General features: G+C 44.0%; 1 protein-coding gene across 11 annotated transcripts in view; it reads right to left on the reverse strand.

Moving 5' to 3' along the window:
* The window catches only part of PUM1 (pumilio RNA binding family member 1), a 72,511-nt gene extending 70,941 nt beyond the window's left edge, over positions 1-1,570 (reverse strand). For all 11 annotated transcript variants that reach the window (XM_063140540.1, XM_063140530.1, XM_063140539.1 and 8 more), the window contains exon 1: positions 1,477-1,570. The gene's annotated coding sequence lies outside the window, so the exon portion shown is untranslated. The remainder of the gene's footprint in view (positions 1-1,476) is intronic.
* Positions 1,571-14,172: the final 12,602 nt, after the last annotated feature.

A 14,172-nucleotide genomic window follows, 5' to 3' on the forward strand; every position in this document is an offset into this window, starting at 1 on the left:
TTTTTAAACCTTCAAATGCTTCTTCTTAAAAACTAGTAACCTGCTGCCTTTCCAATTGCTTTCAAAATCTGTGACCTACAAATACTAGGGACACAATCCAACATGGAGTTAAACATGCTTCAGCTCATGAAGGAGCACTTAATTGTTTTTGGACTATGTACACTAATCTAGGAGTAAGCCTTACTGAATATAGTGGGACTCCCTTCTGAATATACACGGACAGGTTCAAGTTGTAAATTCACTTTTTTGTTTGTTTGTAAACATGATCAGACATGGCTTTTAAAAAGTGTTTAAACTGACAACTGAACTTCCCGAATGTGTATTTTCGAAGGGTGAATTCCCATGATAACAAAGGGCTACCCTTTCTTCTTCCGTAACTTTGTTTCGCTTCAGAGCTGCTTCATCAAAACTAACTTGAAGCTAGAACAGCTCAGGGCCTAGGAGAAGAAGGAAGCCAGCCTCTCATTGTTCTCTCACAAATAAAAACGTAATTTGAAAAAGCGATATAAATCAGGCAAAGAAAGAAAGCCATTACTATCAGTATTCTGAAAATCCCCTACATTTGACAACAAACAAAACAGAATGCTTCCCCCCCCCCACCCTGCTTGAAAAGCACACGGGTCCCAAAACAAGCCCAACTACACTACAAAGAAACACACCAGCTTCTGGGATATTAACTCACTGTGGACCAGACAAGAGAATCCCCATTGTAGTATACAACACATAATCCACCCCACCACTGAAAAGCTTCACATCTATCACCCCCCCACACACAAACACAGACATCCCATACACATCTAATATACAAGCTAGTACACGTAGAGTTTAAGTCACGTACACCATTTCCTCAAGGTACTGCTCATGGGCATTTTAATTCGGCATCACCTACGAAGATTTAAAATTATATTTATCTTCTCCTGTTCAATTACTTTTCTTCATCTCCTCCCCCCCCCCGTCTTCAAAAGCACTCCTACCTTCACGTCGGTTAAGTCCAATCATACACCATTAAATTAGGGGGGGAAACCCAACCCTCAAACGATCCATATTTATCATCTTAGCTGCTTATAAATACTATTGTAAGCCCAAGTTAGATCCCTTCCCCGCCCCTCCCTGCTCCCCCCAAAGAAAGGAAGGGAAGCAGAGAACAAAACCAAGCCAGAGAAAGGCAGAAGCTTTCAGGGGAGAGGGAAGCCTCCTTTCCGGAGGCTTGTATACAGTTTTAAGGGGGAGATCGGGGCCCCGAGGGCTGCTCCCCTCCTCCCTCCCTCCTGGAACAACAATAGAGGCCTTGCTTGGACTCGAAAACATGTACCAGGAACCAGCGCGAGGAAGAGCCTCGGCAATAATGCCCGCCCAGGGCCGCCTTTTGGCGGGGCCTCGCCGCCTCCGCCGAACCCCTAAGCCCAATACGGCTTCACCATCGGCCCACCCGGGGTGCTGGGTCCCGTTTGAGCCCACTTCGGTCTGGATACTCACGGGCGGAACGGTAGGATGAAGATGGATCTCAAAGGCCCCCCCCTCCCCCCGGCCTCTAGCTCTGGCTGCCGCTCCCCCTGCCTTTCACTCCAACAACATGGCGGCCCACTGGGGACTTGGGGCGGCGCGCTGCATCCTGGGAAGGGTAGGCTCGGCGAGTCTGGCCGTCGCCGGCTTGAAGCGTAAACCTGAGGCTCCAAGTGGAGTTGACCCCGGAGAGAAAGCGGGGTGACCGAGGGCTTTGCTCTGGAGGCTGCTAAACACTCAGTCGCTCGGCCTTTGGGAGTGTGGAACACATTATAATGTGTAAACATCATACATACACACTTTCGTGTGTGTTTTTATATATATATATATATATATATATATATATATATATATCTCACACACACTTAAACACACGTGTACTATATATATATATATATATATATATATATATCACACACACAAACACACACGTGTACTATATATATATATATATATATATATATATCACACACACAAACACACACGTGTACTATATATATATATATATATATATATATATCGTGTTTCCCCGAAAATAAGACAGTGTCTTATATTAATTTTTGCTCCCAAAGATGCGCTAGGTCTTATTTTCAGGGGATGTCTTATTTTTCCATGAAGAAGAATACGGTACACATTTATTGTTGAACAAAAAAAAGGTCTAATTTTCGGGGGGATGCCTTATATTACAGCGAGAGGCAAAACTGGAAGTAGGTCCAGTTATTTTCGGGGGATGTCTTACTTTCGGGGAAACAGGACACACACACACACACACACACACGTACGTGTATATGTGTAATTTAGGATCATAGAATTGTGGAGTTGGAAGGTACCACATGGATCATCTAGCCGAACCCTCCGTAATGTTTAGGACAACCAATTAAACCATCCATGAGAGGTGGCTGTCTAGCCTCTTCTTAAAAAAAAACCCAGACATTGACTAAGTTCAGACGACACGCTAATCTGGGGGACAGGAGGGGGGGGGTTAATAGGAACAGAATGGGGAACAACCGTTGATTAGCGTGTCGTCCGAACTCAGCCATTGAAAATTCACAACCTTTGTGTGCGCACACTCAGGTACAGAGAGAGGCACACGTTACATGCACAGACTATTATATGCATAAAATATATTGCCAGGAAGCGAATCCCTTGCCACATGGACCTTAACTATTCATCACATAGAGAGGGCCAACTTTTCTCCCCTGGCCAGATTGTTGCACGCTTAATGGCTGCTTGACAGGCAGAAGTTAGACGGGTGACGCTTTTTAAGCCCCACATTCAGTAATTAGGGTGGGTGGGATTTGTCAGTAGAATTTCTGTTTGCCCTGAAAAGCACAGGAGCCCTGCCAGGAGGAGAAGCTGGCAAACTAGCGTCACACACGGAGACCTCGAAGTAAAAGGAGCAACAATTGGCAACTCTGTCCCGATCCCAAGGCACAGGAGCCCTGCCCTAAAAAGTTGGAAACTCCCCCCCCCTTCCCGGAAACAAACAAAAAGCACAGTTGCAACTCACCCAAAATATAAAATTGGCAGCTCCGCCCCAAGGCTCAGGAGCAATGCCAGGGGGGAAAGAGTGTGCATGCGGGGGAAGAGATGTCAACACGAACAGCCTGCCAAGACGCAGGAGCATCCCCTGAAGAAAGCGTTGGCAACACCAGCTTACAGAGCTGAAGGCACAAACAGATAGAATTATCATTGTTACTATTTTCTGGAACAGCAAAGCCGGACTGTGTTTGTTCCCACAACAAATCCCACCCGTGTAGACCCATAGAAACAATGCACACGCACACAGCAAGTATCTCTCAGTCACCCACAGTCCAAGCTAAGTCCAAGTTCTCCACAGCAAAAAGAACAACACTCAACTAGACTTTGTTTCTTTCAGAAAGAAGGAGGCTACGCTACACGCCGGCGGGTTACTTTCTCCCATCTCGCGTGTGCACCATCCACACGTGCAATAGCTCGAACGTCTCCAGCTGCGCGTGCAGACGACGCCGGGCTTCCCTTGACGCCGCAGTGCGCTGCTGCGATCACCTTGTTCAAGAAACTACGCTAACCTGTCCTCTTTCCCCTCCTCCCCGCCCCCTCGCGCCTCTGGGGCGTTTTGCTAACCAGCTAGGCACTGAGCAAGACACGTTTTGCAAATGCAGAGTTCACGTCTGCAAGCGGATTAACAGCCAGGCGCCAGCCCTGCCTCCAAATCAACTTCCCCACCCTCTCGCCCGCAGGAATCTGCCCACGTTAAGGACGCGGGCAGGAGTCAGCCTTCTTGCACACAGCGGGACTTCCAACTCCATAGAACTAGCCCTGGCCTGAAAGAGAAAACGCAGGGCCCTCTTCTCAACGTAACGTGAATATAGCTTAATTAGATTAGCATATGCAAATTATGGCTAACCCACTCTTAAGAGGAACCCCCCAGGGCAGTTTGGACTTCCCTGCTCCTAGAACAATATAGCTAAATGAAAACCTTGGCATACAAAAAAGGATCAGGGCCAGCGCCTGGAAACAAACGCGCTTTCTTGGATTATAATGTGGAAACACGTGTTCTAGATCATTTGAGAAAGCCAGCCTTCTTGCATAGTCAAAAGAGGGACCCCCACCATCTCTCCCAAGTTCCCAGTTTGTACAAAGAGGGCCCCCACCGGAAATGGATTCATACAGGTCCCAATGATAAAACCTTGCAGACTACGGTTCCCGCCATGCGCTGCTTTTCCCGGTAATGGAGGACGCAGTCATTCCCCTGCCTTTATGCATTCTGGGACTTGTAGTTCCTCGTGACGATAGCTCGCGGTTAAAGGCACAGTTGGATTTGAAATCCGAACTTCAGGAAAGGCGGAGCGCTGCAAAGGAACAAAGCCTAGAGACGCTCAGTTCGAATCCTGTCTACTCAAAAGTAAGCCCCGTTGAGCTCAATGGGGTTTACTTCCCGGAAAGTGGGAATAAAATTGCAACGTTAAGCTATTAATAACAGGGCCTCGTGTTTTTAACCACCCTTCCTGCTAGGATATCAGGGCAGTATAGAAGAAGCATAAAAACAGAAATAAAATCACAATAAAATTAAATCATAAAACAACATCACAATAAAAAAAATTGCCGTTTTTAATTATTCTTTCAAAGTTTAAAATATTTTATAAAGTGATAAAATAGCATAAGTTTTTTTTTTCTTTTTTAAAACAAAAGACCAAGAAAGTAAAAATATTAATAGGATTTGGGAAACAAAGAAATAATTTATATTGGCAGGTCAAATGAAGAAATAAAAGTATGTGGCTGAACATATTTTTCATTGCTCTTTTTTAAAGGTAATTTCTCCTGCTACCAACTGTCACTGAGGAGGACATTATTATTATTATTATTATTATTATTATTATTATTATTATTATTATTATTATTATTATTATTATTTATATAGCACCATCAATGTACATGGTGCTGTACAGCTTACACAGTAAATAGCAAGACCCTGCCGCATAGGCTTACAATCTAATCAGAGGGAGAGGAAGCAGCTGCCCTCCTGCTGACAGTTACAACTCGGAATCTAATGCCTGAATTGCCTTTTTCTTCCTCCATTTAAATTCCCTTTCCGTTTGTGTTGTGTCTTTGAGATTGTAAGCCTGCAGGCAGGGACTGTATTATTTCTCACCTTTGTAGGCCCCTTTGGGAGCCCTTTTGGCTAAAAGCCGGGATAATAGTGTTATAAAGAAAGAAGCTAACCTCAAGTTGATCTCAGATACAAGGCTCATCTACACCAAGCAGGATATTCCACTATGAAAGCGGTATATAAAAGGCAGGAGCCACATCAAGCAGCATATAGCGGTATGAAAGCGGTATGTAGTATGTCTCAATGGGCCCCAACAGTTGTCACTTCAATACCGCTATAAAGCAGCAGTGTGGCTCCTGCCTTTTGTGAAATATCTTTCATTGTGAAATATCCTGCTTGGTGTAGATGAGCACAATGAGTTGATTCACACGAGTTGAACCTTACAGAGTCACATGAGTTGGGATTTTGATGCCTTGCTCCAGATGTGTTGGACTACAACATCTGTCAACCCCATCCAGGCCAGCATGGCCATTGACCCAAGGTTGGCTTGGGCTGATATTCTTGAGCTGGACCCATGAGAAAATACGGAACTAATAGAGACGCTGAATAGAGATGGCAGCAAATTCTCAGAACTTTTGGCTGGATTTTGATAGGCCGATCCCTACGATCTTATTTCAGATCAAGCTCCAAATTGTCTGGAATCCATGTCCGATCCAAAATAAATCTAGGGGCTGGTGGAGGATTAGGGCTTTGCTTCGACATTCTTACTGTCAGTGGTGCTACCCCAACCCAACCTCAAGCAGTGAAGGCTGGTGGCTCCGATTTGAAAGGTGCACCTTGGACAGCCCTTTTAGAGTTCTGACGGAAACCTGGAGCAAATTCACCGCCCCACTGACATCGGAGCCGCGGACCTCCGCTGTCTGCAGTTGTAATTGTTCACACTGCCACAGAGCGATATAGCATTGCTGTGCAGCACTGTGGCAATTACATTGGTGACCATCCTGCACTCAGGACAGAAATGCTAGGAACAGGGGAGGGGGGGTGTCCAAGCCTGCAGTGTCAGCAGTGGTGGACCCTCCACAGCTGCCTGAGGACGACACCCGATATTGTACTTGACGGGGAAGTGCATGGGCAACCAGATGCCAATTTGTATGCCCATCAGATTCATGATTCCTTATCTACCAAGTGATCTGCACTTGAAGACCTGTTTACCTATGCATTTCTCCTTAGCAGGATCAGGGTGCGTGTCTCTTTAGAAGAGGGGTCTCGAAGCTCTTTCATTCCGAGGGCCAAATTAAATTCTGGAGAAACTCTCGGGGACCAAAGGCAAAACAGAGAGACTAAAGGTAAAAGTTGGCCGGGGCAAAAATACCGGCCTCTTCTAGCCTTCAACCTTTTAGAATGCAGAATAAACTCCACAGAAGTCAGGAAACCCCCCAAACCATTGGTGGTCGGGGTGGGACCAAGGGAAGGGTCTTGCCACCTTCACAAGCACACCTGGTGGGAACGCAGAAGAGGGCCTTTTCAGTGGTTGCTCCAAGGCTCTGGAATTCCCTTCCCAGGTAGGCTAGACTGGCTCCCTCCTTGCTATGATTCCAGAGGCAGGCACAAACTTTCTCTTTCCGGCAGGCCTTTGGGAATAGTTTGGACCTTTGTTAATGCATTGGATTTCTTTTATTGTCATATTCTTTTTAACCTTTTAAATGTTTTAATACTATAGATGATTTAATTGTATTTTTAACTTTTGTATACTTCTTTTTATACATCTTACTTGTATATATTTTAAATTTGTAAAGCCGCCTTGAGTCTCAGTTTTTTGGGGAAAAACAGGATACAAATTATTATTATTATTATTATTATTATTATTATTATTATTATTATTATTATTATTATCATCCTCATCCTCATCATTTGTATACTGCCCCATAGCCGAGGCTCTCTGGGCAGTTTACATAGGATAAAAACACTTAAAAACAATATATAAAAATTTAATATCCTCATCCTCTTCAATAGTTAGGAAATTTCTGAATCAGTAAAAGACAGCATGACTTGGCACAGCCTGTCATGTTCATCCAGAAAAACCTCCATGTGTGAGAAAGGAGAGATAATAATAAATAATGGGGCATAACCACCAGGGAAATCCCGGAGTGGTATATTTGGCCCACAGCCCTGTGGTTCAACACCCTTGCTTTAGAAGTATAACTCATTATTTTCTCATGGGTTTTTAGAAAGAGGAAAAAGCCACAAATGAGTTTTTTTAAAAAAATAAAAAACATTTGGTGGCCCAGTTACGCCCCTATCTGGACAGGGATAACCTAGCTTTACTTGTCCATGCTCTGATAACCTGCCCTCTATGTGGGGCAGCCTTTGAAGACGGTTCGGAAGCTGCAGCTTGTGCAAAATGCAGCAGCCAAATTGATAACTGGAACCAGAAGGTTTGAACACATAACACAGATTCTGGCCTGCTTGCATTGGCTGCCTATACATTTCTGAGCCCAATTCAAGGTGCTGGTTTTAACCTATAAAGCCTTACATGGCTTGGGACCACAATACCTGATGGAACGCCTCTCCCGACATGAATATACCCGTACACTGCGCTCAACATCTAAGGTCCTCCGACTGCCTACACCGAGGGAAGCTCGGAGGATGGCAACAAGGGAGAGGGCCTTTTCAGTGGTTGCCCCCCCGACCGTGGAATGATCTCCCCGATGAGGCTCGCCTGGCACCAACATTGTTATCTTTTCGGCGCCAGGTCAAGACTTTTCTCTTTTCCCAGGCATTTAACAACGCTAAGTTTGTTTGTTTTTTAACGAACCCCAGAACTGTTGTTTTTAAATGGATACCGTTGTTTTTGTTTTTGATGGTTTTAAATTTTGTATACTTCTTTTAATGTTCACTGTTTTTAACTCTTGTAAACCACCCAGGGAGCTTCGGCTATGGAGCAGTATATAAATTTAATAAATAAATAAATTTGACTCAGCAGAAAGAGAAGAGTCTTGAAAGGAAGGAGTACAAAAACACCATTTTAATCAGTCGAACTGCACAAAATCAGAAAAATACACAAAATCCAAGCAGCTATTATTTGATCAAACATATTTGACTTTTAAAGTTACAGAACAGGAAAAAAATATTGACATTACAAATACAGTTTTATATATATATATATAAAAACCAAACCAAGCGAAAAAAGATTTCCAAGCACCAGTGCCTAAATCTGCAATTTTTAAAATTATTATTTATTAAAGAGGGAGGTTGATGTGCAAAAGGGAAAACGGATTTATTTTCTACCAAATCTTGAATCATGGCAATTTTGGGGCTATCCTTCAATAAATACACATGCACAGACACGTTTTTAACAACAGGAGATGAAGCATGTTCTCATTAAAAAAACAACGAAAAACCTTTAAAATGATTGATTTTTCACTCATGCTTCAATCTGTTTTTTAAACTGGGACTACAACCTGGAATTCCAGATAAGTCAACAGGATTGCAATCTCAGGCCCATTTACTCGAGCATGTATCCCACTGAAATTAGTAGGTCTTCTTTCCAAGGAAACATATATGGGCTTGGGTGGCACTTCGATGAAAAGTGATGGTGCACTTCAGGAAAACCCATTTTAAACTCTGCTGATTGATTTGCCACCCTGCGTCCGGAAGGGCACCCGTTTTCCCACTCAGGAAAGGGGTGGGTGGGAAAAATATTTTTCACATGATTTTGCTATGGGATGAAGGGTCCTATGCCAAGTTATTACCGAGTGAATGACTGAAAGTGTACGTTCTTATGAAACAAGAACTGCATGAGGACGTCAACTAGAATCCCAGTTCAGAAGCCACCCATGCCCTTCAGGGAAACATGTTAGCTCACACAAGTGTTTCCATAATGGCAGTTTTCCCCATGGCTGATCTAGCACCATACTGCTAAATCAGAGGTGTGGGGAAAGATGTCGCAAATAAAACCTAGGTCTAGCCAGGGTGGGATGGCGTTTTGAACAGTATTGGTTTTGGACAGGACCCTTCCCCCAAGCAAGACTCGGGTGTAGCTTTAGGATGAGCGAAGGATCAGCTGTAATTCTGGGTGGCTTTGTCACAGGCCTGACCAGGCAGGCAATTCACCCCCCTGTGGCCTACATGCGTGTTACACATTCAACTGCCACCAACCCATACCAGGTGGTTTCCACAACTCCGGCATATCGTCACTAAGGTGGATCTACATGACCCTGATCCTGCAGGGGCATTTCCAGTCTAATGAGATATGCTGCATCCATTGCCAAGCACCTTTAAATCGAAACAGTCCTGCAGCTTATGGTGCTGGGGTGGGAGATCTGGCATGATCTGATAACCAGGAATACCAATGGACAGGGGCTAGGTAGGCTTGGACAGGGGTAGGCTTGGACAGTCCAAAAAATGGACAGGGGCTAGGTAGGCTTACTTCCCATTGAAAGCAATAGGACAGGGTTACGACCTCTGTGGGTCCAATGGCCAAAATCAATTTCAGAAACGTTCCCAGGAGCCGTATTCCCATAGTTGATGGAGCTGAAGTTAAAGGGGCTGGGCGGGACTAATAATGCCAGCATATTTTAGCGTAAGGTCTTACTGCCAGTATGAAGGGTTAGGAGAGGCTTTTCAACTTTTGAAATGGGAAAAACAAAATGAAAACTGGGAAATCATCAAACATTCAGTGGCTGGGAGAAAGGGAGGGAGCCAGGGAAAGGGAGACGCGGCCCATATTCCTAGGGTTCTGTGCCCTGCCATAGGGCATGAGCAGCCATTTAAGTTCGTACATTTTATTCACTTCAGTGACACTTGGGAGCATCCAGTGATTTTGCTGATACCATGCCAGATGTCGAGTTCGGCCTCCAACGAAACTGAAAGGCAGACGTTACCAAAGTGATTAGAAAAGGGAGCAATGATTTTAGATGATGCGATGCAGCAGGCTGAAAAAGCAATTGGAAGGGGCATAACGTTAGCTTGCTAAAGTGTAATGGGTTTCAGCCTGGTCAGAACACAAGAGAAGAGTTGCATTGGAACCCCTATGGAAGGGGAGGCACCATGGATCAGTGCACCCACTTTGCCTGCAGAAGGTCACACGTCTCCTGGCATCTCGTTAGAAGGACCAGGTTGCAAGTGATGCCAAAGACTTTTCCCTGAGATGCTGGAGTGCTTCTCCTATAGTCAGAATAGACAACCCTGGGTTAAATAGACTAGTATAAGGCGGCTTCTTGTGGTCTTGAGCCACTTCGAGCTTCTCAAAGGAAGATTTAGATCCGTGTGTAATAACTGAGTGCCAGTGTGATGTAGTGGTTAGAGTTTTGGACTGGGACTCGGGAGAACCGGGTTCTAGTCCCCACTCAGGCCATGAAACTCATTGGGTGACTCTGGGCCGGTCATTGACTCTCAGCCTAACCTACCTCACAGGGTTGTTGTAAGGATAAAATAGAGGAAGACCGTGTAAGCCGTCTTGGGTTCCTTGCAAGAGGGGAATAAAGGTGGGATAAAAATGTTATAAATAAGAATATTTAAAGACCAAGGGGAAAATGAATGCTAAGGGGATTATTACAACCTTATTTCTTTTCTTTTCTTTTTTAAAAAAGAGTTCAGGGTGTGTACTTTAGAGCCAAATGGAATGAAATTTGGAGCGTTGACGGATTCTCAAGGAAATGCTATTTTGAACTGGCTTGGAAAAATCCATATTGGGACTGCATCATTTAATCTGTCATGGATTGAAGTGGGGGGGACACCTTTCAACTAAAAAAGTGTCCCCCATTAATCTGGCAGTGAATTTCAAACAGGGACATAGTACAATATTTGACTGAGGGGAGGGAAGGCAACAGGCCCTCTATGGGCTGGAAGACGATCGTGGGGCATGGCCACCCCCATGACATCATTGCCCGCCCCACCCATTTTCATACAAACAATAATTTCTATTATTTTTAATTTGAATATTTATAAAAAAAACAGCAGATGGCTTTATAAAAATGCCTTACAAAATGCATTCCCCGCTTTTCTCCCCCCCCCCACAATGCCGCTTATGCGATTATGCCTATTGCAACACGTGCTTCATCATACAACAGCAGCCTCCTTCATGCGTTACTCATATGAAGGGAGCATCCTGTGAATGTTGGAGCGTGGTACGCCTCACTCCACCCTTGGCATCGGGCATGCCGCCTGGCTTTGCTTTTGCTTTTCAAAGTCCACATATTAATCTAGTTTCTTTGCAATGGAAAATCTTACGTACGAAGAGATGCTCGCGCATAGGATTCCACGCGACTAGGAGACCCAATTGCAACAGTGTCCCATTCACATGCAAGCCCACACATGAGTACCTGCTGGTGCATAGGCCTTTTTCCTTTTCCACAAACGTGCTGCCATGTGCATGTCTAGACACGGGGTCAGGGAAGTGCCTTCACTCCCCAGCACGTGTGTGATGCCCGTTCTCATGAGTGACACATGGCAGAAGTGAATGAAAATAGGCTTTTTGCTTCTCGTTCAATTAATTAATCAATTCACTGACCAAAGAGACTATGATTAATCAACTAAGGTGACAAACCTATGAATGTTTATTTGGGAGTAAGTTCTACTGAAATCAGTGAGGTTTACTTGTGCATAAACAAAGATAGGATTGTGCTGTAAGAGTTCTTTTATCATGCTACAGCCTGAATTTATATCTCACCACCACCACCACCCTCTCACACACTGATCAATTATGGATCCTGTTGGGATGGGAGGTTTTAATGCAATATTAATTAAATTTCTATACCTCCCAACAGGTGAAGCTCTCTGGGTGACTCACAATAACTTAATAATGTTGAGTTACAACTTACCAAACTTTGTTAAGTTGTAACCTAACATTATTGCCTTGAAATTCATCAAACCAGCCAGAACTCTAAAGGAGTTATCTAAGGTGCTGACCCCAATCTCTAAAATAGATTTGGCTCCTTGGATTGCCCCTTTAGAGTTCTGGCTTGTTCTGACTGAAACCCAGAATGGATTCATAGCCTTCTGAAACCAGAGCCACAACCTCCACCAGCTTGTACACAATTGACTCCAGCAAAACCCTTTCATTTACCAGGGCTCAGCCCCCTTCGTGTATTTAACATATGAAAGGCTAAGAAAGAAATGGGTTTTCTGAACATACGCAGACTGCATTTCTCCCCATAATGACTATTGCTCACACCCACATCTCTGAGATTAGGGGGTGTTGTGTCCATGACAGAGAAGGTAAAGCAAGAGTGGGCAAGTGGTAGCCCTCCAGATATCATGGCCTACAAGTCTCTTCCACACTCATCATTGGCTATGCTGGCTAGGGCTGCCACCTCTGGGCTAAAACATCTGGAAAGACACAAGTTACCCATCCCTGGTGTAAAGATAAACAGGCATACTCAAGCCCCAAGGACTATTTCTAGGTTTTAAACCACAAGCCATGTGTCACTCACAGTGTCTGGTCAGTAACTTCAGAGATTTCCTCTAATGAAAAACAAAATCAGCAAGAGAAATGGATGATTTCTGCTTTTCTTTAAACGTGGGAAGGTACATTTTGGCTGCGTAGAAATGAAACGTTGGGAAATAATTGAGACACTCTGGAAGCTCATGCCGTGGGTTGTAATCAGACGGTCAACTTCTACTCCAGGCAGAGGTTAGATGGGGAGGGAGAAACCCTGTAGCGAGTTTGCAGCAGAAGTTAATTGCGCACAGCACTGATTGCCTTGTCCTGAGACGTCACAAACCCTCCCTCCCATATCTGTGGAGTTTTGTAACTTTAAAAAAGGTGTTGTTTTTTTTAAAAAAATAACAATAAAGCAATGGAGAAATATCTACTTGAATATGTACATATGGTAATTTAAAACATAAAAGGTTGGTCGTTCATCCAAAATTTAGGAGGGGCAAAAGAGATGACTGAATCAACAGTGAATTTGCAGGTGTGTACATATGTCTGTCATTTGCATAGTGAAGTTGGAAAGACGGTGGGCTCACCCCATGGGACAATAAGGCTGCTGTTGTAACAAGATGTTTGTATACAGCCTTATAAGAACAAATGAATTTGGAAGAATAGCTGAGCTTGCTGTACTTAATCGTGAGAAATATCTGTAAATATAAATATGTGACAATGTTAAAGTGATGTACAAAACCAAAGAGAGGGAGAACTCTTTCCTTGTCAACCCTCAGCTGGGAATATATGGAAGCCAGAATGGATTTACAGCCCAACTGAAATCAGAGCCACCAGCCTCCATTGCTTGGATTGACAGGAAGTGTCTGGCTTCAGAATGAGGAAATGGCCACCAATTCTGAACAAATTTGTCCAAAAAGCAAGCAGAGGCAAAATGGATGACCATCCACAGTACCCCTCCCCACCCTAGTTAATGGACTACAACTCCCATATTCCTCAGTCAGTGACTTGGGAGTGATGGGAGTCATAGTCTGTATCTGGAGGGCAACAGGTCGAGGAAGACCAGGCTAGGGTTATGACAAGTTATGGCAACACAGCCCAGAAGCAAAAATTCTGAATTCTTTTTGAGCATCCAGCAACGGGCAATTATACAGATGGCCATTCTTTTGGGGTGGGGGTGAAGGGTAGAGAAGGGGCCTGCACCACCAATTTACAAACAGAAGTCCAAAGAGGCAGCAGTTAGTAAACTGATATTAAACCCCTTTAGATGTTTGTCATCTTATCGAAAACAAGTTTTCAACAGGAAGCGTCAAGTCACATGTCATCTTGTATTGAGGCCTTTTTGAGGTGAAAAGGTACAACTGCCAGCTCAAAAGGAAACCCACACACTTGTCAGGATATGCGTGTACTGGAGCGCTGACTTCACGATTAAGTAATTATTTTTGCCATCTGGTAGCACTAGTGTTTGTTAGTTTCTTTGAATTGATGTTCATTTAAATCAAAGTTGGGGTCAGTGCATGAGGACAGTGCCAGAGCCAAAAGTGTCCCTTCTCTCTCTTTCTGTGTGTGTGTGTTTCCGTGTTTCCCTGTTCTGTCCAGCGGACTGCCACAGAAAGCAACGGTCACTCCTGTTTAGGGATATGTGAAAATTCATTGTTCCGAAGTTAGCAAAATTCACAAATTTCTTTCTAAAAGGGATGGAAAGAGCTTGAGATTTAAAAAATCAAAAATCAAATGTAGGAGAAAACAAAAC

The sequence above is a fragment of the Elgaria multicarinata genome, chromosome 13, assembly GCF_023053635.1.
Source record: "Elgaria multicarinata webbii isolate HBS135686 ecotype San Diego chromosome 13, rElgMul1.1.pri, whole genome shotgun sequence".
In the NCBI taxonomy this organism is placed as follows: domain Eukaryota; kingdom Metazoa; phylum Chordata; class Lepidosauria; order Squamata; family Anguidae; genus Elgaria; species Elgaria multicarinata.